We start from the raw sequence: 23,239 nt of genomic DNA, 5'->3' as shown, positions 1-23,239 counted from the left end.
GCTCATCCTTGTTGTTGTGCTCCTACCAACTAACCACAGCTCATTTGTATTAGCTACATAATTTTTACATTTCTATCTTCAGCAAATTAAAAGAAAGCAGGGTACTGATGTGCAATCACTCACATTGCTAAACTGTTATCCTGGTTTCTGATATGTCTTGTCCAGGAGAACAAGCAAAATTTCCAAACTGACAGAAGTGCCTGGGTGGGTTTGGAAGGATTGCATGTAATGGAAACCATTCCCAGTAGACAGTTTGGATATCATCACCATGTTTTGGCAGGAAGAGAGATTAGTTTTATGGACAAAAACTGCACTATGTCTCTTGGACATAGTCTGTCAGGAACAGAGCACAAAACCTATCTTATGTATTACTTACACACAGCCTTATGTGTCTTTCCTACTTATGTCTCTGACACTTCTTAGTAGAGTTCTACAGGTTTTATATGACTTTTTCCTTTTTTATTAGAACAGCTGCTGTTTTGCAAAATAGAACTTTTGAAAAATTCCCATTGAGCAAAGCAAGACCAATGTAAATTGAATTTTGTATAAATATACCCCAAGATCCTATAGAACTTAATGGATAATGATCAAAAGGGTATGGATCATATTATAGAATGAATTAGTGAATCCCATTCAGAGTGTCCCAAGAGGTATAAACAGAATATTTTGTCTTTTTTGCTTTATTATTAAATTATGTTGCATTTTAATCTATGAGATTTATTAGTGTCCCTTAGAGTGAATATATGCTCAATTATTCAAATTCTTTTTCTTCAGGAGATTTTTCCATTTTTAATAAAAAGTGGAAAAGTATGCAAAAAAAATAGCATATCGAGCTCTTCATTCAAGTACAAGAAGAATGATTACCCTTGAATTAAAGAAACAAACCTTGTATGTCAACCTATTTAGTTTTAAGTTTATATGAATCTGACTCATTAAGTGTAGATTTAAAATTACTTCACCCCCCATCATCTGGTTTTAATTGGATTGTAATTTTCTGTCTTCACACAATGACTCTCACCTGTTACTAGGTTCTTAACAAATACATATATTTGATTATATACATAATATATGTATTTTTATATGATTTTCCCATATCACTTCCCACTTCCTTTTCTCAATGAAATAATTATTTAGTACTTTGAGGACTATTCCTCTCTCTCATTTCTCAGGTGAATTTCCAAAAAGAGGGAAGGACGTTCTCCCTATCTTTTTTACAAATTTAATTGTTCTCTTGTGGGATAAGAGGCTGAAATGGGAAACATGAAAAGAAAGTCTGCAAAGCTCCCAGGGCTCTCAAGGACGCTCATTTCAATCAGCAAAGTCTTAGAAATCCATTGCAGATCAGAAATATTAATCATGGACAAACTGTATCCAAATCCAAATATACTGAAGTGAAAATAAAGAAAGCTGCTTCATTTGCCCCTTTTCAAGCAGTAATGTTTCATTTAGCAGTCACGTTTTGACAGCAGCTGTTCTTGCTGAGTCTGAGTCCTTTTTGCTCCCCTTAAGCAGTATTAATGTCTGCACTTACTTTCTGCTCAGGTATCTGTATCCACATAAGCAGCTATTCTTTGTTTCTTCATTTCCATCACAATACCACCCAACTCATAACCAAGGCACTCTGATTTTACAGTTCTTTTTGTGATAGAAGATGCTAAACAGAGAAAAGTGCAGTACTGCCACTAAAAAAAAATCCTAGAAGATAGGGAAATATACACTATGATATGTCTAAATAATAGTCAAAATATTATAAATTAATTATAAATAATAATAATTAATTAGGATGAGATTAGTTTTTTATTTTTCTTTGCCTTTTTTTGGCTTAAAATCAGGCCAAAGTTTCAACATGATATCTACAAGCTTAAGTGCTTTGATGTAGCTTAATGAAAAATAAGATCCTGAGTAACGAAAAAATAAAATAAAAGCAACTGCTAGAGCTGAGGATTAAAAAAAAATTATACTGTGTGATTCATGAAAAAATCATAAAAATGGATATCAGGGAAAGGTGGACTTTTCACTGTATTCTCACACAAATAAAAACTTGCCTATACTGTAAGAGGGTAAACTTTATCATGATTTTTCTTCAAAAGTGTGTTGCCTAGATAAATAGGAAAATAAATGCTATTAAAATGTGACTGTAGAATTTACTCTTATCCTCTTCTTTCATTTCCTTTCATTTATTTAACAATTTATTCTGAAACCACCTCGGCTTTTCTTAGTCTTTCTAAAGGCTTAGTGAAAATCTGTGTCACTGCCAACTGCTGCTGCACCTGATGTTTTATTTGTTCAGCTCTCTCCAAACTTTTGCATGAACCTTAGGACCTAATTTCATTCCTGAGGCGACCCTTTGCTTCCAACTTTGTGCAAAATAGCCAGTGGTGCCATTTAATTGACATAAGATTTATTCTTTGCCTACAGCACATGGTTAAATTTACAAAGATGTTAACTAGGGTTCGATGTGTGAAGTAACAGGAGGCTGGAGGTCTAACTCAATTCATTTCTGGTATATTCAAAGTCACCATAGGTGTTATTTATGCCACTTCTGTTCTGAGTGTCTTTGCCAAAAAATAAAAGTCAGTCCAACACAGTTGTCATCTAAAAATAAGCACCAATGAGATCTTCTTCCTGTGGGCCGTAGGGTCATTCTGTAACTCAGCATGGTTCATTGATCTCTTCAACCCCCTGTGCCTTTCCAGATTTATTGGAAATCTGTTCAAAGGAGAATATATCTTACTGCATTCTACTCTAGGAACTGCTGCTAAATGCTGAGTAAAAGATTTTCTTCTGTCTTTATTCCTTGTCCTTAGAGACAGAACCAAGGAAAATCTTCCCAAGACTCAGTCATCAGACAAAAACAGATGAGCTGGGAATGCATGTTGAAAACCTGCTGCTGCTCTTCCTTTGGACAAGTTCACTAGTGCAGGAAACACCTTGGGACCAATTCATGTCACTGTGTGTCTGTATTGCTTCTTTCATTAGTGTGAAGAGCCTCAAAGTAATTTAAGTCAATGATCTGGTTATTAATAAAGAGCAGTACTGGACACAGGTCAGACATGCTCGCTTTGTATTTATCCCCCTTTTAATGTATCACAGGACTGAACAATACTGTGAAGAGAGAAATGACATTGCAACTAGCAAGAGAGACATCTATCTACCTATTTTCTTCCTGTTGCACTAATGATATAGTATAGGCCAGTTCAAGCACTCGTGTAAACATATGTAACTTATTAGAAAAATGGAGTTTCATCCACATTCACTCAAGTTATGTCCCCTCTTCACAATAAACTCTGAAATAAAGGGAAGAACACAAACATATGTGCTGTGAGTTTTACTAGAAGCTCAGCAGCTGGAATTTAATCACTGAGATTTCATTAATTTTTTTTCTTTTCCTTTTTTCTTTCTTTAAAACAAAGGTTTCTAAGAAAACTCATGGATGTGCAATCAAACCAGCAGTATGTGTTGCATTAATACAGCAGATCATGAGCAGTAGGATCCTGGGTTCTACAGAGTTCCATCAAAACAAAAAGCAGGGCTTGCCTTCAGGCTGCCCCTGGAAAGCAGCGTACAAAAATTGAGAGAGGCTTTTACTTTGAGAAAAAATAAGACAAAGCACTCAAATTCCTTTGATTTCTACCACAGAAGCACATCTAAGAAAACAAATTTGCGTCAGGCTTTTTGTAAAGCCTGTTACATTCTGCTTCCTCCTAATGCTGGGCCAACCAGCTGTGTGCCCCTTGCCCATCTGGAACAAATTGCTCTCTTCCCAGTCCTCTATATTGCTCTTAAAAGTGAACATTCACCTGCTTTTGGCCCCATGTCTTTGCTGCCTATTGCATAATGGTGGGCTAGAAAGCTAAGCTCTTCGGTCCTTACCCAGTAAACTTCATGAGATATTCTCTTTAAAACAGTATCTGATGTATATAATATTAACAGCTGTTCTTTGCTTTGTCTTAGCTTCCTCCTTCATCCCAAAGGCTAAGTGATGTTCAAGAGTCAACACAGTTGAGACAGAATATTTCTCTTTGATTAGATACTCAAATACATCTGTATCTATCATTGTCTTTCATATTCTCCAAAAATGTTTCTGCCTTCACAGTTTCTCCAGCCTCCCCCCAGTAGAATCCTTTGCTCTCTTCCTTCGAAGAAACATGCAGCACATATTGTGAGCCCAAAAAAATAAATGCAATAGTATTTGTAAAGAGTTTTTAAGACCACAGGGGAAAAGTTTCATTTCAGCCCAGCAGAATGACATGCATGTCATACTTGTACACTGTGACTACGAAGAGGTTCTCAGTAAATTTCTTTTAAAAAGTTTTACTCGTTTTTGGGGGTTTTTGTTGGGTTTTTTTCGTTTGTTTTTTTGCTAGGGTATAATTTAGCAACAATTAGTGAATTAGCTGGGTAGGTGGTGAGTTCCTCAAGTACTAACTTTCTTCCACCCCATGGAAACTGAATGCAGGGGCCTTTTGAATGAGGCATGATCTAAACTTCAAAGAATACATACAGCCAGTGGTCTTATTTCAGCATACATGCTGCAAACAGGGGGGCAGCCTGGCTTGCCTGGTCCATTACACCTGCATGAGAATCATGAAAAAAAAAAAAGAAAAAGCTAAAATGCTTTGTATAACTTATTTTCCTTTTTAAACTAGGCAAGAATTGTTATAAAAACAGCCCAAAATAATCTCAGTTCCAGCATACAGACAGATTTCCTTCTGAGCATACAACATTTTCAGATAAGGTTCAGATAAATTCAGATAAAATTTGTAGCCCAGTCCATCAAATAAACAAGGCTATGCTCTTGAAATTCAATTTGACTACCTAGGCCAAATTCATAAGGTTTACAGAAACTCTATGAACATTGCTTTGCAGTACTGGTGAAAAGGTGTCCATTTGTTTTGCTAAATAGCTGTTCTTTTTTTGGTTTAGTGGTTTTCTTAGGAAATCAATGATATTTCCACATATTTTACAGATAAACGTTTGACATTACCTGGAAGGGTATAAATTCTGTACATTTACTGACACTGTTCCTAGAGAAACATATTGAGACTGATTCCTTATGTTTACAGGCTGTAAAGCTAGACTGGAAAAACAAACATGCAGACAAACAAAAACATTAGGAAGCTTCAGGGTAACATTTAACTGCACTTTTGGAGCCAGCAGTTGGAGATAGGTAAAAACTTCACAAGGTGTTTATAAAAACCAGCATGTTGTGCTGACAGTCAAAAAATTAAGACACTGAAGAAGCAGCTACTCTAAATGACAAGAGCAAATAAATCCCCCCTGAAGCTGTGTTTAAATCTCAGAGATAAATTAATCTATGCTTCATGTATTTTTTCAAGTTCTATCAAGATTTAGGGCCCCAGAACAAGAACTGGAACCCAGAACTTACCTCCACCACCTCCAAAATGAACACTGTGGATCTAGTGAGCCTTCTCTCTCAATCTATCCATCTGTTCTTTGTTACTATATTAAAATGTCTATTTCAGTAGGTTTTTTTCCAAAGTGAAATTGCTTTAAAATGTGTCCCAATAGTTGTTACAATGGGATTTAAAATGGGATTTACTGTAGACTTTGGCTGTTCCAGGCATACATACTCAACTGGTTCCTAGTTAGAGCAAGAGGCTTTGTGTTATTTCAGAGAGGGTGAATGAAGCCCAGGTCCTCTGGATCTGAAATTAATGCTCTAACCTGTGACCTCTGTATTGAAGGTGAGAATTTAAACACACCATGTCTCACAAAAAATGGCAAGTATGACTGGATTTTGTGCAAGTTTGCTCACAGCAGTCCTGGTGGGTTGAGCTCTTTCAGGGTTCCTAGTACATGGAATCTAATTTGTAAATCCAAGGCAACCCAAAACAGTCCAGAGTTGTCCAGCCTTGTTAAAGCTGGGACACAGAGCAAGACTTAAGGCATGTGAGGAACTGTTCTGCCCAAGTAATTTTCAGAGTTCAAGTGCTTCCAGAAGAAGAAGTCATCTCTGGGTTTTTAGGATGGCAAAACTGACTTCTACTTGAGGGACTACAGCCCTTTCTGGAATTACACATTGATTCACAACCATACTAAAAAAGTAACCCCAAAGTATTGTTTGCGGTTTTTTTAGGTGCATTACTTTACCCTTACACAAGTAAATAAAATCTAAACCCATATTTCTTGAGATTATATCCTGAAATACCCTTCCATTTCAAAATTAAATGTGAAAGAAAAAGGCCACCTACAAAACTTGCTGAGGATCTGTAACAATTTTGCAGTTAATGCTTTTATCCAGACATGACTGAACTTAATGACCTCCTCAAGCTCTTCCCATCTGCTCCTTGAAACACAGGGCAAGAAAACATGTCACTGTTGTAAATTGATCCTGAACTTTCCTGTGTGGCATCCAAGCCTTCCAAAAATACCGAACACTGTAACTAGAGCTGCAATATACTCAGGTAAGAATAAACATCAAATTAGGTAGTCAAAATCTGGTCATCTTTCTAGGTGAAGCTGGAATAATTTCACTGAAGTTAAAGGTGCAAGTCCTGATTTACATTAGTGGAGATAAAAGCAAAACTGGGCCTTGGTAGATTAACTCAAGATTCCTTTGAGGTTAAGTAAGAAAATAACATACAGTATCCTTCAAACCAATGAAATTGGGGCAGCTTTAAGCACTACAGTTCACTTCTGAGTACAGAGAATACAAGTTTATTGTGCATGGGGGAACTTGTATTTTATCAAGATTGCTGAAAATATAAAGGGAGAGAGGTATACCCACACTAAAATTACCTCTGGAAGCACATTTAAACAAGACTTACACAGCATAGTTAGAGGGGAAAGTGTCTGCTCTGATTTACTGTAAATCTCTCCCTGGGTGATTTTGATGATTCAAGACCTAAGAAGCTTAGAAAAATATAACTGATGGAGTGAGCTGCTGTTAACTCTATAAATACTAACAATAAATATTTTATCCCCCACTATGAAAGGAAATTATAGTGCCTTGAGCACTGTCAGAGTAACACCACTACCAGAAGAATATTATATGTCATAAACACTTTCAATTAATGATAAAAAGGAGGAAAAAAATGCCATAAGTCCATTCTTTATTAAAATTTTTATACATGAACAGCAAAATCAGCAGGCATTTCTGATATTAAATACTACTGTAAACATATTTGTTTATCTGGAAAATCACTGAAACATTTTACCATAGCAAAAATGTCAATAGTACAGTTTGTTACTCTAAAACAGCAGTAAGTCTTCAGCTCCTGTAATCAGCTCAGCATAATTGCATAGCTCTATACATACTTGGAAAAAATAAGGAAATAATTGTACTTCTGTATTGTGTCCACACTCCATATTTAAGCCAGTCCAGCTTCAGACTCAGATCTAGACTGTAGAGCCCATTTATGAAATAAACATAGTTATTGTATCTCTGATAAAAATGTTCAGTATTATTCTAAAAAATATTTATTCGATTTTTAAGTTGTTTACACTCTGTTCATCTTCTTTTGGGCATCTTTTACTTATTTTGAGTAAGCTGAAGCTTTCAATACTATCAAATTATGGACAAAGGGTCTATCGAAATTTTAAATACCACCAACATACTATTTATTTAGATGAAAATTAGTTTAAAATATGTTGCAGTGTTCACCTAATACCTGAGAGTGAATACTTCCCCCTTTTAAGAAAAAATTATTCATGTTCACATAGACAGTGCATTAGGCTGAGGTTCCAAAGACCTCTGCTTTGCTCTTTCCATCTTTTGGTACTGGTTGTCTGGTAATGATGGCAGAAACAGTACATGGCCTACATGCTCAGTAGTAAATTACATCTCCCCAGAATCATTTTCTGCCAAGAAAGACAAGTAGAATAGCCCCTATCTTTACTATTTTACTCTTTCAGCTGTCAAAACATGCAAGCTCTCCAGAGTAATGGTCCAAAGCCTGTACTGATTCCTGAACTGTGACTCTGATAGCTTTGGAACCTGCCAGTCTTTCTCTGTAGATGATTAAGTTTTAGTATCTAGCTGAGGCCCTATTTAGTTTATCTGTATAGATGTAGCTTTTACTTTTCCCTTCAACAGTTTCAGCACCTGTAAGTAGGGGAACATGATACTTGTTTCCCCTACATTATGTTTTGAAAACTGTAAAGGAAAGCATTAGCTGTTTTCCTTAACAAAGAAAGTGAAAATGAACTGTTAAAAGATACAGCACATTATTCCTCCCCTTATGACCACTGTAACTCTTCCAACCTGACATCCACAGCAACTGCTTTATGACATTACTTGCTCTATAATGAAAATATGCTGTTGGAACAGTAGCATCGACTTTCTATAATGTCTGCTAAGTGTGTAGTAAATATTTTGTTAGGGATGTAATCCTGAGAAATGCAAAGTCAGAGTATGATAAGCTTTCTCATGGTTTTAATTATAATTTTTATTATCAAAATTATAATTACTAAATATTTAATGTTGCCTAATATACTGATTATAGAAGATGGAATGCAGCAATGTGTTTTGCCACTTGCCTGTGTGCTGCCTTGTTTGAATTAACGAAGCTTAACTGCAGTTGTAGAAGGCAAATATATCATAATGACCACTGTGTTGATGCAGAACTATGTGTTAGTTTTAAAGCTTCAGTTTGAAATGTCTCTTATCTATAAAAGACAGCTACCAGCCTTGTTTCTTGTTATTGTTGTTTAGTTTGTTTTCTAAGGAGTGGTATTCAGTGCATGTTTGTGTTCTAGTGAATTGGAAAACAGATTTTTCACAGGAAATGGAAAAAATTGCTGTGCAAAATGTCTAATGAGGTATTTTTTGCAAGATTTAGGACTCAAAGTTGAGAACTAATGAGTGCCTTGAGTCAAGAGAATAATAAAAATTACATGGCAGCTGAGAACTGCCTTGGTTCTCTGTTTGTTAATTTCCTGATGTTCAATTAATTTGATAAAGAAAGTATAAATTTCTAATTGTATATCTAGCGTGCTTTTCCATCCAGAACATTTTATTTGTAATTCAAAATTAATAAAATAAATAGCATCTGTTTATTTTTTGTTAGCGTTTATAGTGTAAGGTCCTGATCCTACATGTGTGAATAATTTTAAGTGGATGAGCAGAATTAAAATGTTTGCAGAAGTATTTATAGGAGTAAAGCCTTAATCCAGTTGGTAGTCACTGATTGTGGAAAAAGAGCTTTTTTTCTGACTTGTTTTGTTGCTTCAGGTTTGTTAGCTGACTCTTGAGAAACCCTTCTCAAGTCTGTGCCTGTCTGTAGTGTTGGGAGGTAGGAAGTAAAAGTTTAGATCATTAGAAAAGATGAGACATGTGGTATGTACCATCAAGGGCATTTGCTTCCTTTATTACTAGAAAAGGATGGTAACAGTGTTAGCTGAAACAGCTTTCCTTTTCACACAGACTCAGACAAGGTGAAGAACAGGAGCTAATGGTGAGATGCCAATGAAAAAAGCACTGTGGCCTTGATGGGAAGAAATCTCTTAAGTAATTAAGGTAAAGGTTTCTTACCTAATCTTCTAGAAATATTCTGAAAATAGACATCTTCTGTGGAGACTTGACCCCGAGATGTTCATGGTGCAAGAAAACAGGCACCATCAACCACAGTGGGCTTTCCTTTACATCAACTGCTTCCTGCTTTTTCCCTTTCCAGACAGCCCAGTCTGCAGGAGACAGGGGAAGAGTTATAGCCCTGAGACAGGGCAGACTGGAGGTGAAGTCCCTAAGAGTGTCTCTGTGAGAAGCCTTGTCTACATCTTTATGAGGGGCAGGAGAGCAGAGGAAAGAAGTTGGAGAATAGTGTGGGAATAAGGAGAGGGTGATAACAAATGGGCTGCTGGAAAAGCTGATAGATGCCTACAGGGCTTTTTGTTTGTCTTTTAATTCCTTAGGTACCGGATGCATGTGTTGATCTGCTGATCTGGAGCATCTCTGGGCCCTTCTTACCACAAAAGCAGCTGGGAGGGCAGACATCTGCACTGTGAACTTTCTGTGTGAGATGATTCTCTCACCTCCCTTCCCCCCTTTCCTGATCAGCGCTTTCTCTGATGAAGCCATGTATGTGCATATTCAGAGATGCCTGCAGAGTTTCCCCCTCCCTAGGAAGGCCAGGGCTAATCTGAGGAGTCTGCTTCATAGGCAGTTTTGCAGATATTCCCACAGAAGGAAATGAGCATATGACTAACAAAGAATGGCCTGGTTGATAACACACTTTTGGCAAGGTTGTCGATGAAGAAATTGGTACGAAGAGTGAAGTTATCCTGACCTTTGCCAGGAAGCAACAGTTCAGGGTGAAATGGAACATATTTTCAGTTTTAGGAACTGCCAGATTCTTTCTCACACCACCATCTTCAGTCAGCTACTTCAAATACATACAGAGGCCACATGCAGCTCCCAAAGAGTCAGCTCAAAATGAAAAGACTGACAAACTCACTTGTCCTTCCTAAAACTTGAATTTCCATCTTGCATCTTGCTTCCTTATACTCACTTGAGCATTCTGGGACAAGGTGGACTACTTTGCACTGGATCTGGCTGGGCTGGAGTTAACTTCCTTCACAGCAGCTTGCATGGTGCTGTGTTTTGGATCTGTGACTAAAGCAGAACTGATAACACAACGATGTTTCAGCTGCTGCTGAACAGTATTTGCAGAGTGTCAAAGCTTTCTCTTTCACTCAACCTGCCTCCCAGTGTGTAGGCTGGGGCTGGGAAAAAGTTGAGAGGAAACACAGCTGGAGCAGCTGACCTGAATTGGCCAAAGTGATATTTTGTAGCACACAGCGCCATGCCCAGCAATAAAAGATTTTCTCTTCCCAGGTGGTTGTTGCTCGTAGACTGGCTGGACATTGGTCTGCTTGTGGGGGGTGGTGAGTGACTGTCTCTGCATCTCTTGTGATGTTTGTCCTTTCTCCCTCTCCCCCCCTGCCCTTTCTTTCATTTATTAAACTGCCTTTCTTGAAATCCTCAACTTTTCTCTCTTTTGCTCTTTTTATTCTCTCCCAGCTTTCTGGGGGAGGGAAAGGGGACTAAGCAAGGAGATATGTGACTGCTTAGCTACTAGCCAGGCTCAGCTGTCCACAGGTCCTACAACATTTGTTCACAGTCTCAGTGTTTCTGGCCTGGAGTGACATATTTGAGTTGCTTTCCTCATGACATACCTCCAACCTTATATGACATGCCAAAACCCTGACTCGGAGATGAGAAAAGAGAAAGAAAATAATTCCTCCAGGATCAGTGGGAGAATTTGGCCATCTGGGTCCTTGTATGCCTTAACACACTGACTTTGAGTGCCATTTATGGCCTCTGCAGGTCAGTGAGGGGTTTTTATATGCTCATAAGGACCACTTTGTACTCCTGCTGCACTTAAGTCTCATTTTACTGGAATAATTTGGCTCAGTGGCCTTTCTCAGACCCCAGTATACATGCAATTTTCATTCTTTGGTTCATTCCACTTGTCTGTACTCTTCTACCATCACTATTTGCTGCTCAGCATAGCACCTGCTAGGCTACTAAAAGCCTGGAGTCAGCAGCTGTCAGTTTACACTGCTAAATTTTCCTTTTACTCCTTCTGACTGGTGCTGTGGAAGCAAATACTGTAGCTGCCTTCCCTGTGCTTGCCAGGCAGCTGGCAACCTTTTCTTCTCATATTTCAGAAGATGATTTCCTTAGTAATTTTTATCACTTCTCAGCTATCCAATCTTTCTATGCCATAGAGTATAACATGGCCCAGGGGTGGTAGACCCTACCACACTACCATGCTGTTGGGCCAGCATTAAGGGAACATAATTGTGCATCACTCTAATCCAGACGAGCACTGCTTAAGCCCTGCAACAGTCACCTGAAAAAGTAGGATGGAGCTTGTCTTTTATTTTGTTACTTGTTGTTGGTTTGTTCTGGGTTTGGGGTTTGGGATTGTTTTTGTTATTTTTTTTTAAATTTATTTTTTTTATTTTAAATGGGCCCATCTCCCATAAAGAGTTTCCACAGAAATTTCTTTCCACTATCTCAGAAAGAATATAATCTCATTTAAAAAACAAAACAAAACACCAAAACACAACAACAACAAAAAGTCTATTTCACATAACTATCACGGAATTTTATAACTTACATTTTACTGTACATCACTGGAGCAGCTGACTTTCAGGAGTCTAATGGCATGGAACAGAATTCAAAAGCAAACAGCTTACAGCTTGGCTTTGCAACCTGCTATGAAGTATAACACTGCCAATGAGGGCAAGGCTGCATCCAAAGAAGTGGAGGTAAGACAGATAATAACAATCAACTTATTTCCACTCCAAATAAGCAGATTTCTACGGCATATGAAGCCATGCTTCTGACCTGAAGTCAGAAACACTTATGATTTAAAGGGCAAGGACATGGTTAAATGTACATTGAAATGCAGTGAAGAATCATTATTTAAAAAATACTAATTATTGTTTTTAATGGAAATGGGCAGATTGATTTTTTTTTCTTACATATTTTTTAACACTTACCTCTTTATTCTTTATTTTCTTAAAATTCTTTGTCACTCCAAATGTTAAATCAATGTCGCAGGTGTATGGTTCTTTGTTTTCCCTGTAACAGCACATATTGCTTTACAAGCAGATGCTATATTTTAATAAAAGGTTTTTTGCACTGAATTTCAATATAACAGAAACGGACGTTGTGTAGCATGCATTCAACTGTAATAAAATAGATTCATTATACTACAAGAAGGATTGTGAGTTTGAAAATATGTTTTCTTCACAATATTTAATAGAAAAAAACGTATCATTCCTGTATATAAATTGATAGAAACAGGATTCAATCACAGGGAGAATGGGCACCCATTAATAGGTCCAGAAAAGAAAAGATTGTGATGAATATGTTTGTGATTTTCCCATCTTATAGATAAATTCTATCAGCTAAAAATGAAAGCCATTTTTCCCTTAGAAAAAAAAAAAAATACAGGTTTATGTGAACTGTACAGTAGGTCCTTGTATTCAAGGACTTCTCTGCCTAGCATTATCTAATAAAGTAATTGAAGTAATAAATACTCTGTTTGCTTATAACTAAATCTGATAGAAACAAACACTTGAAAGTAAGATGTGATACTTTGAGATACACTGAACAAATGGTCTTTTTTTTTTTTAATTCTATTGCAAATACATAGAGCTCTAGGAAGGCTGAGTTCTATCCCTGATTTGTCAGGAATAGACAGCTGTGCATTCTTAGTCAAATCACACAGCAGCATTTCTAAGTGAAAGACATGTACCTTTCACCTGACTGTGTTTCTTATGTAAAAGGTGATGTGGGATCATATAACTTAAGGCAGTCAAACTTAAGAGGACCTAAAGAAAGCTTTCAGTGTGGTTATAGAGTGAAGGTGCAAAGCCCATGACTACTAGATAATTTGTAAATCACTTTATTGATTGCTACCAATTAGATCTTGAATAGGCACAATCTTCTGTTCTCCAAAGTAAAGTTTAGAAGAGATCCCCTGTCCTGTTCAATTATGATATAAAACTGAAACTGTGAAAGTCATCGACAAAAAATTTTGTGGATTCCAAATGTTTGCATGGATTCTGACAACAACTAAATGTATTCTTAGAATAAAAATCCATCAGGAGCTACCAAAAAGAAAGATTATACCCTCATAGAATTCACCACACACTGCTAAAACCTAGGTTTCATTAAGAAGAATTATTACATGCATCCATCCTTTCTCTGCTAGGCATCGTTAGATGAAAGGGAGATGGAGTGAGGATTCAGCCTAATATGCCCATTTTGATGGTTTTAAGTACTGAATGACTAATTCATGCATTCACAGCTTTCCCATCATGCCAAAATAACGAACTACATGCATTTTTTAAAAGGGGTGAGAAAAGAATATGATTAGGAATGCAGTAACTAAGCCAGTGTGGTTCTCAGACTTGTTTCTGATTCCAGTCAAAATAGGTTAAGAGTAAGACTGTGATAAGCCCAAACCAGGATATGGTTGTATGAGTCTCATCATATAACATAAAATGCAAGAAAAGAAAAAAAATTCCCACAAAAAATGGAGCTATTGTAGACTGCCTGTTCCCTTATTATTCTGAAAGAAGATGTGGAATTAATTGTTCTGATTTGTTACTTTTTTCTAGAAATAACTGTAACAGTCAACATCAGTAGCATGTTGTGCCAAATCCTAATTATCATGGGTGTGGTACAAAACCTAAAATGGATAGACAGAGAAACAGACCCCTCATTTTAGAAAGACCTGGGTATACAGCTTGATGTAATGTCAAATGGCAAATAGATATGGGTTTTCTTAACTTTATAAAAGAATCCCATGTCTGCACAATTTTCCTTTTCCACAAGGTAGTCTCACCCCTTTGATTTCAAACCCTAAACTTCTCAGACTCACTATTTCAACAAATATTCCACACTTAAGACCAGACTAGCAAAGACTGAAGAAGTGACTCTCCACAGCTTTGTTGAATATCAAAAGTTATTTCAATGAAAATGGAGTACAAAATTCATTCCCACACTTCACAACTAGGTCTTGCAGAGATTGCAGCTTTTGAACAAAAGTATTATAGAACACAGGAAGCACCCCTTGGGTTTTGGTATTTGAGGAAATTGTCTCTCATATAAGAAAAATTCTCATCTGAACCAAAGGACTGAAACTGGCCCTTACATTTCTCTGTAAGTTTATAACTGTTTATAACATTCAGTTTAATAATAGATAGAAACCAAATACATAAAAAAATTCACTGCAAGTTGCTGAATCCAGGAGCCTGACCAAGGTGAGGTGCCACAAGGTGAGGTGCTGACCAAGGTGAGGTGCAGACAGCAGCCAGGCTGAGCTGAACACATATCATTGATGGTCATACACATATGTATATACACACAAACACATACCTACACTTCCATGATACATACATAAACACATTCATATGGCTGCTTATTAGCACAGAAACACTCACACAAATACAGGCAGCACAGCCAGTTGTGTTTCCATCCCTGGTAGCTCAGGGTGAAGGTCTATTTGTGGAGACTTTATACATACAGTATGGATCACTCCAGCAGCTGGCTTTAGACACCCACTTACCCAGTAGCTGGCCACTGGATCCTCTGGTTTCCAAGTTGCCTCATGCACAAAGAGACACACATACAAATTAACCTTGCCCCCAGACTTCACAGTCTCCCCAGTTGCTGGCTTGGATCTCCTGGATCCTCCAGAAGCCAATTCTTAGACCACGCTGGTCTCTGGAATACTTGGCTTCCAAGTCCCTAGTCCAGCTCAGTGTTAGCTAGTGATCACATGCTAACCCTCTGTCCTTCTGATCTGTAATCCTCAGTTCTGACTGATGGTACTCGGGCCTCCATGTAGACACACTCATGCTGAAAATAAAGGCCCATACTCAGAAAAATAGCCAGAAATTGTGTTTAATGAGAGTACAGGACAAATTCAGATGATGAGGCAAAACACAAGGCCAGGCAAGTATATTGACCAGCAACCTATTAAGTGGCATCTGGCCCCTTTTCTCACATTGTCTCTATTTTCCCATTCCTACTCCTCCAAAAACAACCCAGATCCCTCCCTTTCCCCACCTTCCATTCCTCCTCTAATAGTCCAATAACAACCTTATCCAATTTCAAAATCCTTCCCCCCTGCATCCCACATTGAGTCCACTGCTGCTATAGGCAGTATCCACTCCCAGCCTGTAAGGTTCCCAACAGCCTTTCCTGTTGCCTAATGGTGATGGGTCTCACTCACAGCCCATGGGGCTGAGACCCCCCTGGGATGCCCTGGGAGGGGCCAGGCCAGGAGCCTCATTCCTCTGCCTGAGTAATGAAGTTCCACTGCTGGCTGTTGGGACTGGGCTATTTTTTTGGGCACGTGTGGGCAGATGAACACATCTGTAAATCCTGTGGGTTCGTATTTCAGTCAGCTGTTGTTTCTCCATAACCTCTATTCAGATAGGAAGCAGAAGTAAAATTTTTCTGTTTACTTACCCAAGACAGCTCCCTTGGATCTAAACTTTATCATTCTTGTTCCTAAATTAAGTGGGGACCTTTGCTATGGGAAAGGAAGTCAGAGTCTCCAAGGGCCTCAAGAGAGAGATCACCTCTGCCCAATTAAGTTGCTTAATCTCCTTTCTGCAGGCCTAACTTTTAGATGAAAATGAGGGAAGGATGAAGTATACAAACACCTGGGGCAGTTCAACACTGAGACTCTGCCTCTTCTCACATAAAAGCAGTTGTAGAGAATGGGAACAATTTATATCATCTTAAGGCAAATATCTAAACCAGGCCAGACTAATTACAGACTGAAATGGCCAGTATCTCTCCCCCGATAAAGGCAATCCAGGGTGATAAACTCAGCTGTAAACACTATAGGCATCAACGTTTAATCTGATGAATCACACCTTAAACTCCAGACCAGAACTTTTTTTTCCCCAGGAGTAATATTTGTGACCACTAGGCTACTACTTCATTTCCTCTCTCCTCCACATGGTGAGCCGAGACTGACCTGATAAAGGCAAAGCTTGGAGAATGTAAGCTAAAAGCAATGTATGACTGAAAAAAAGATAAGGAATTCAGATCTGTGAATACAGACCTGTATTACTTCAGGTGCCTCCTGAAGTATCAAATAAATTTGATATGGTAGTTTAGCTGAAGCTTATTTAAAGGCAATTTTCATTTAGTATCAAGTTAGCTGTGGATCTCATACACACCCTTGTTATCCTTTTTCTTTCCCTGAAAAAGCAAAAAACTTTTTTTTTCTTTTTTTTTCTTTTTTTTTTTTTTTGTCCTTGGTATGCCTTACAAATTTTGCTCAATATTACAGTTCTTGTCATCGTTCTCGTAAGACTGATCTGGCAGCTGCCAAGATGCAGTCAGAGGTGAGTGCCATGATAGGGGTGTACTCAAGCACAGGTGACAGGCTGCATGGAAGAAGCAGCATGACATTTTATCTGGAGATACAGACAATGTGGGCAGTAGCACATCGCATTTGATACACACAGGGGACAGCTGTGGTAAGTGTGGCAATGCACAAGTAAGAGCTTTGAAAGAATATGACAGGCAAAATCTGACTTATATTAAGAAATGGGGAAAAAAGGAATGTAATGGAAACTGAAGGGATCATTTCTATACCCTCAGATCAATATCAGCTCACATTAAATCAGTTGTATGTATACTGCACAGACACAACACTAAAAAATACTTAAAATCTAGATTACACCTGTCAGATGGAAGATTTAATTCCACACAGTCCCAGCCCTTGAAAAGGCTCGAGTCTTCCTGTCTGATGTGCATTAAATATGACCTTGTTTCATGAGCAGTTCCACTGACATGAGTGAAAGTGGCAGTGGTAGGTTCCTGTTTGACAAAAGCAAAACCAGGTTATCTAGCATCCATTCTGGTTTAGGTTTCCTTTAAGAGTTCTTTAATTTCTGTGCTGCTCATAATTCTCAGCAGCAAAAAATAAATAAACAGAATATCAAACTACCCTAAGACTTTTCTGAAAAGCTAGAAGTCGTGTATCCAAAACAGCATAGGAAGAATGAAGCATACAATAGTTCATTGAGCCCCACCATGGGCTATCTTTTTAGAAACCTTTTTTGAGATTAACCCTGGCATTGTTGCTGAGTTGTTGCAAAGCCACAGAAGAGCCAGTAGTGGATATTTATTTGCTTTTTGCAGTACCATTATTCCCCACAGTTGGCAGGATTTTGGACACAAACTTTTCTGCCACTCTGGAATGCACTGAAAAAAAGTGCTACCGGGCTTCTATTTTTCTTCGCAGTAAGATTCTGGATTCATGTCATTTATTCAAAGTACAGCTGTTATACTTTTTCAGCTTTAGCATGACAAAATACAAAGAAAAACATTATCTATGCATATTTTCCTCTTGCCTCTATGTTCTATGAGTTTTTGCATTTAATTACATACTGGACCAGATCCTTAGGAGATATAATTGAAGGTGGGTTAAGTTGAATCAAGTAAATTATGCTGCTCAAGTCTTCTACACCTTTTAAAATTTGGACCTTGTGCAATAGCCAGAAACACTTCTTATTACCAAAAAATAAAGAGAAATCCAATTGCAAGATAAAGATAGAACATTTATCTCCACACTATCTTTTACACTGTTTCTCAATTAGAGCTTGGAGAGATTTCTTTCTTTTCAGCTTTGGAATTAGTAAGCAGTAAGCTCCAATTCTCTGTTTTTCTGCCCAGACACATGTCCCTTAAAGAGCAAGAGATCTCCAGAGCCCTCTTGCCCTACTGTGGAGCATGACAGCTCCCCTGGGCTGTGGTTTACAGGTACAGAGGAACAATGTAAAACATGGCCCATCATTTAAAAAAAGTGATACAGGCAGCCTGCCAAAGGAAGGAGCTGTGTAGATCACCAGCAAAGGACAAATAGCAACGCTGGGGATTTCCAGGAGGCTACAGCCTGTAAATTCTCAGTGCCATGATTGGTAGATATATTGTCAGGTCCAAAGTAAAAAAAAATACAGAGCTTTCTGTAGGACAAATCATTAGATTATTATATTTGCCCATCTCCTCTAGCTCTCAAAAGATGTTCCATTATAGTAAAGTTACTGGGAATGCTTAGTAAACTGCCCTGGCAGAATTAATTATAGCAAATATGCCTAAAGCACAGGATAAAGAGGCTGAAATTTTTTTAACTGCTCCAGGCATCTAAGAGTCTTCCTATTCTCAGGAATTTTACAGTATTGATAACACCAAATTACTGTTAGGCAAGGAAAAGGTATATGTTTTTTTAGTGCAAGTTGTTTGTTTTTTTCTCCTACAATTTACTGGAAGCACAGTTTGGGAAGAAAAAAATGTTTGTTTGCAGGGTCAATGGAAAAAGGAGAGTACAAATGAAAATGGAAATGAAGAAAGTGAAAGAGATAAAATTTAAAATGATAGCAAGAGAAAAAGAAAAACCAACAGCACATCTAAGAAGAGGAGGAGCTGAGCAAGGTCTTCTATGGGCCAATAATGTGGATATTCACTAAGATATGGGAGAAGTTCTGGGGGAAGGCTTGTGTTTTGTCACTATTTTAAAATCTGTAGAGAGAAAAACCAACATATTATAGACTTAAAATAGATTTTTAAAATAGATAAAAAGATATTACACAAAAAAATGCAAATGTCATAATGTAGGAGTTGACCCATTATATTAGCTCTCTTTAATTCTTTTTAATGCAAATCACCAAGGGGTTATGGAAAACATAAGCCAATTTTTTTTTTTTTTTTTACATTTCAACTCTGGTGGCTAATAATAATTTTCCTGTATACCTTGAATTTAGAAAGCTTCTGGTTATTTTTAGGAAAAGAAAGTTAAAAAAAAAGCAGCAAAAAAGCAAAAGCAAAATAATGACTGTCCTACAGATAATCAGTTCCTAGACTATATACATTTGAATACTTGTATTAATAATTACCATTGAATAGAAATTTGTAGTAAGCAAAAAAATAATTATGTGACTAAAACTAATCAGAAGTAATCAAGTTGTCTTTATTTCAGACAGTAAATTATCATCAGATTGTATATATGCTATTCATATTTCTTTTTTTTACTTCAGTTTCTTGAAGATGAAACCAGTTAGAAAACTTTTTTAATCTCAGTGTTATGATATACCCCCAAATCTCACATAAATTGTTTTAAGAGTGAAAGGTGATTCCTATATTTAAAACCTTTCAATCTTGGTTTAAGCCAATATATAACTTTGTTGAACAAATCCAGTCTGGTTAGGTCTTCTTTTTATAGAGAGGAATGAATTTATACTCAGCTAATATGCTTATATTTTATTGCAGTCATACCATTTAGCAAAAGCATATAATGTAATAAGAATGACTTAAGGCAATACTCCTAGAAGTGAAATCATTTAATAGATAGATTGAATGAAGTTGAAGGGTTTATCATTTCTGTGTTTTAACAAAAAACTAACAAACTAAAAATTAAAGGAATAAATTATTGACCCCGTTACTGAAATATGGAAGTACAAATTAAAAACAAGGCTCAAAGTCTTTTTATTGGAGAGGTCATTTTTGGCTCCTACCATTATTAGACTTACTGCTCAGATGCCCTAGCTATACCTAAAGGTGTATTAAATGCTTTTAAAGTCCCTGTTTGGAGAAGACAGGTGCTTATGATTGGTAATTAAGTTAAGAGGAATAAAAAGACATAACATATGCACCTGTTCTACAGAGCACTCATTCTGATTAGGGTCCTGTATTTTGGTAAAAAAACCACCAGGGAATACTACCAGCTTGGGAAGGAGTGGCTTGAAAGCTGCTCAGCTGAAAAAAACCTAGGGATGCTGCCTGACAGCTGGATGAACATGACCCATCAGTGTATCCAGGTGGCCAAGAAGGTTTAGGCTAGATATTAGAAAGAACTTATTTACTAGTAGTCAGGCACTGGAATAGGCTGCCCAGGGAGGTGGTGGAGTCACCATCCCTGGAGATATTAAAGAAAAGAGTGCAGATGTGGTACTTCAGGACATGCTCTATTGGGCATGGACTCTGTGATCCTAGAGATTTTTCCCAATCATTAAATTCTGTGATTCAGAGAGGTATATAACACAGCTCAAGCTCATGTACAGCAGGGTCATTTATAGCAAAACTCACGTTTCTACCACTTGGTAAGTTAGAACTCCCAATATAAGCATTGTAAATACAAAGTTCATCTGGCAATTAGGAAAAGAACCTTTTCAAATTTGTATCTGAGTCTGGCAAAGTAAGGAGGAAAATACATAACTTAAGGCATAAAAAACTACCCTGGACTAATAGCTGATAATTTGATGTTTTTTATGAAAAATAGAAATAGCAATATATACTATTGTAATAATCTGGGAGAAAACCAAGGCCTAGAAATTTTGTGGTTATTTACTACATATACAGTGCTTTTTTCCTAACATATGTATAGCCTAGGAGCATTTATAATTCATGTCTAGGAATGGGATTCTGCTACTTCAGGAACTTAAAAAATAATCAGGATGCTAACATAATAATATCTAATTTTCATGACTTAAAAGTTACACGGCTATTTTAAACTTTTCACCTAGGATCCTTCCTAAACCAAGTTAGGCTCTATCAGGTGGCTAAGCATGTTCCTGAGATAGGTGATTTGTCTGTCTTAGAGATAGATTACCTAATCTACAATTATGCATTAAAGATAGGGGAAGGAGAGGGTGGGAGGGCATATAAAGAAAGCCAAGTGAGTGAGATGAAAGCCTGACCTCAGCAGTAGGGTACAGATTACAGCTTCATCTTTGTCAACATTGTTGTGCTGTGTTCTGTGTGCCACCTGCAATATTTCAGCAATTTGTTCATTTCCAAACCATTGCTAATACAAAGCAGAAGGGGAAGTCTTACACTGCAAACCAAAAATATTGTGCTGAATATCTCACAACAAACAAACAAACAAAAAAAGCAGTGGTTCTTAAGAGACAAGTGCACAATCTCAATTTTGTACGGAAATTTAGGATCACAAGAAAGATGAAACTGCTGAGACATTTATTTATTTATTTATTTAATAATTTGTAGGCTAGTTTCCTGTGACACCAAACACAAAATAAAAACTGTCATCCCTCAGTTCTGCAGCTGTTCATATTCAGAAAAATTTACTGCCTTCCAAAGCTAATCCTTCCCAAATAGTGAAATACTCTGCAATCACATCCTTTTGTTGTCCTTTTGAAAGATTCTTGTTCTACTCTGTCAAATTAATTTTAAATGCTGTTTTAAAGATTGAAACTTTGACACCTTTGGTCTAAAACTTTTGCCTCACTGAGAATAACCTTTTCTGTGGGCACAGCCAATTCTGACCCACGAAAGGTCTCTTAGCTCAGACTTCTTATTTTGAACAGTGTACAGCAAGCTAGACAAGCTCCAAAATATCTATCACCTAAAATACAGGACACCTTTGATGATCAGACACTCATTGAGCTTGAATTTAAGTTTTAGGCTTGCTAGCAGATTGCTTGACCACGATAAATATGGATTTTTTTTTTCATATATTCTCAGATGAAATATTCCACATTGTTTAAATAATTTTGCTCTTACCTGTGTGTAAGAGAGCTGTATTCTGTATTTTAGTGGTTAGGATACAGAGATGTGCAAAAAATTGATGCAATAGGTATTTATTCACACAGCAATAAAAGTAACTCTTGAATAACTGAAGAAATATTCTTAATATATTAATAGAAATTTTTCCCACTATTCTCCTGACAACATCAACTAATAGCAGAAACATCATTTTTCTCTTGCTCATGTCACAGACGTGCCTTTAAAAAGCTTATTTATGCCCTCCCTCAGCCTTTCATTTTTTGGCTAAGCATTGTACTCATTTTTCAGATGAAGACTCACAATACTTTATATAATGACATTAACGTTTCCCTTTGTCTATTGGATATGTCTTTTACAGACATTATGGCTGTATTGCTTTGAGCTTATAAACACTTCATGACAGAGGTGTGCATACAGGTTTTATATATTCCCATCATCTTGCATAGTCCTGTTTGTCCTATTTCTGAATGTCTTTCATGATATCCTAATTTTCCTAAAGAAGTCTCTCAACTCTGTGCATCACTAGCTGTTATTATCACAATTTCACTTTCTGTACCAGAGCTGTAAATTCAGAAGCTAAGTGAAAAATTTTTAAGACCAACTAATGAGAGACCATAGGAATAGCATCCTTTCAGCCTCAAATTTTGACTTTCAGCACAACTTCCTTATTTCTTCATTATTTCCTTACCCCTCCCAGTCCTAGAAACAATGTCCATTTTCTCCAGCTAAACAAGTTTCTAGGTTTAAAATATTTTGTTGTTGGTTTTGTTTTTTCATTATTTATTATAGTCTCTCTAGATTAGTTCTGTATTTTCCTTGACCTTGACTAGAAAAATTATTTATTGGAAAAGATACAATCTAGTTTGCCATAATTCACGTGTGCTAGTATCCTATAAAATTGCATCACACCTTCCATCACCACAAGGCTTGTACTAGATTTGCAAGTTAAAAAAAAATATTTTGTTTCAGACTAAAATAGAAATTCGGGGTATACAGGTTGTTCGCACTTTGCTTTTGCCATTGCGATGAACTTGTTTATACCTTTCCTGGCCATGTTTCCTTCTGTTTTTAATCATCATAATAGGCGAAACTTTTATTCAAAAAAAGAAAGCAGCTACATATAGACTATTTTTTTTTTAATGTTTTATCACTGCAGAGAGACCTCGTTTCTTATTTTCTTATCCACCAGGTCCCCCATTCCTATTTAAG

The sequence above is a fragment of the Heliangelus exortis genome, chromosome 3 (genome assembly GCF_036169615.1).
Source record: "Heliangelus exortis chromosome 3, bHelExo1.hap1, whole genome shotgun sequence".
Lineage (NCBI taxonomy): Eukaryota > Metazoa > Chordata > Aves > Apodiformes > Trochilidae > Heliangelus > Heliangelus exortis.
This window is presented reverse-complemented; position numbering follows the sequence as displayed.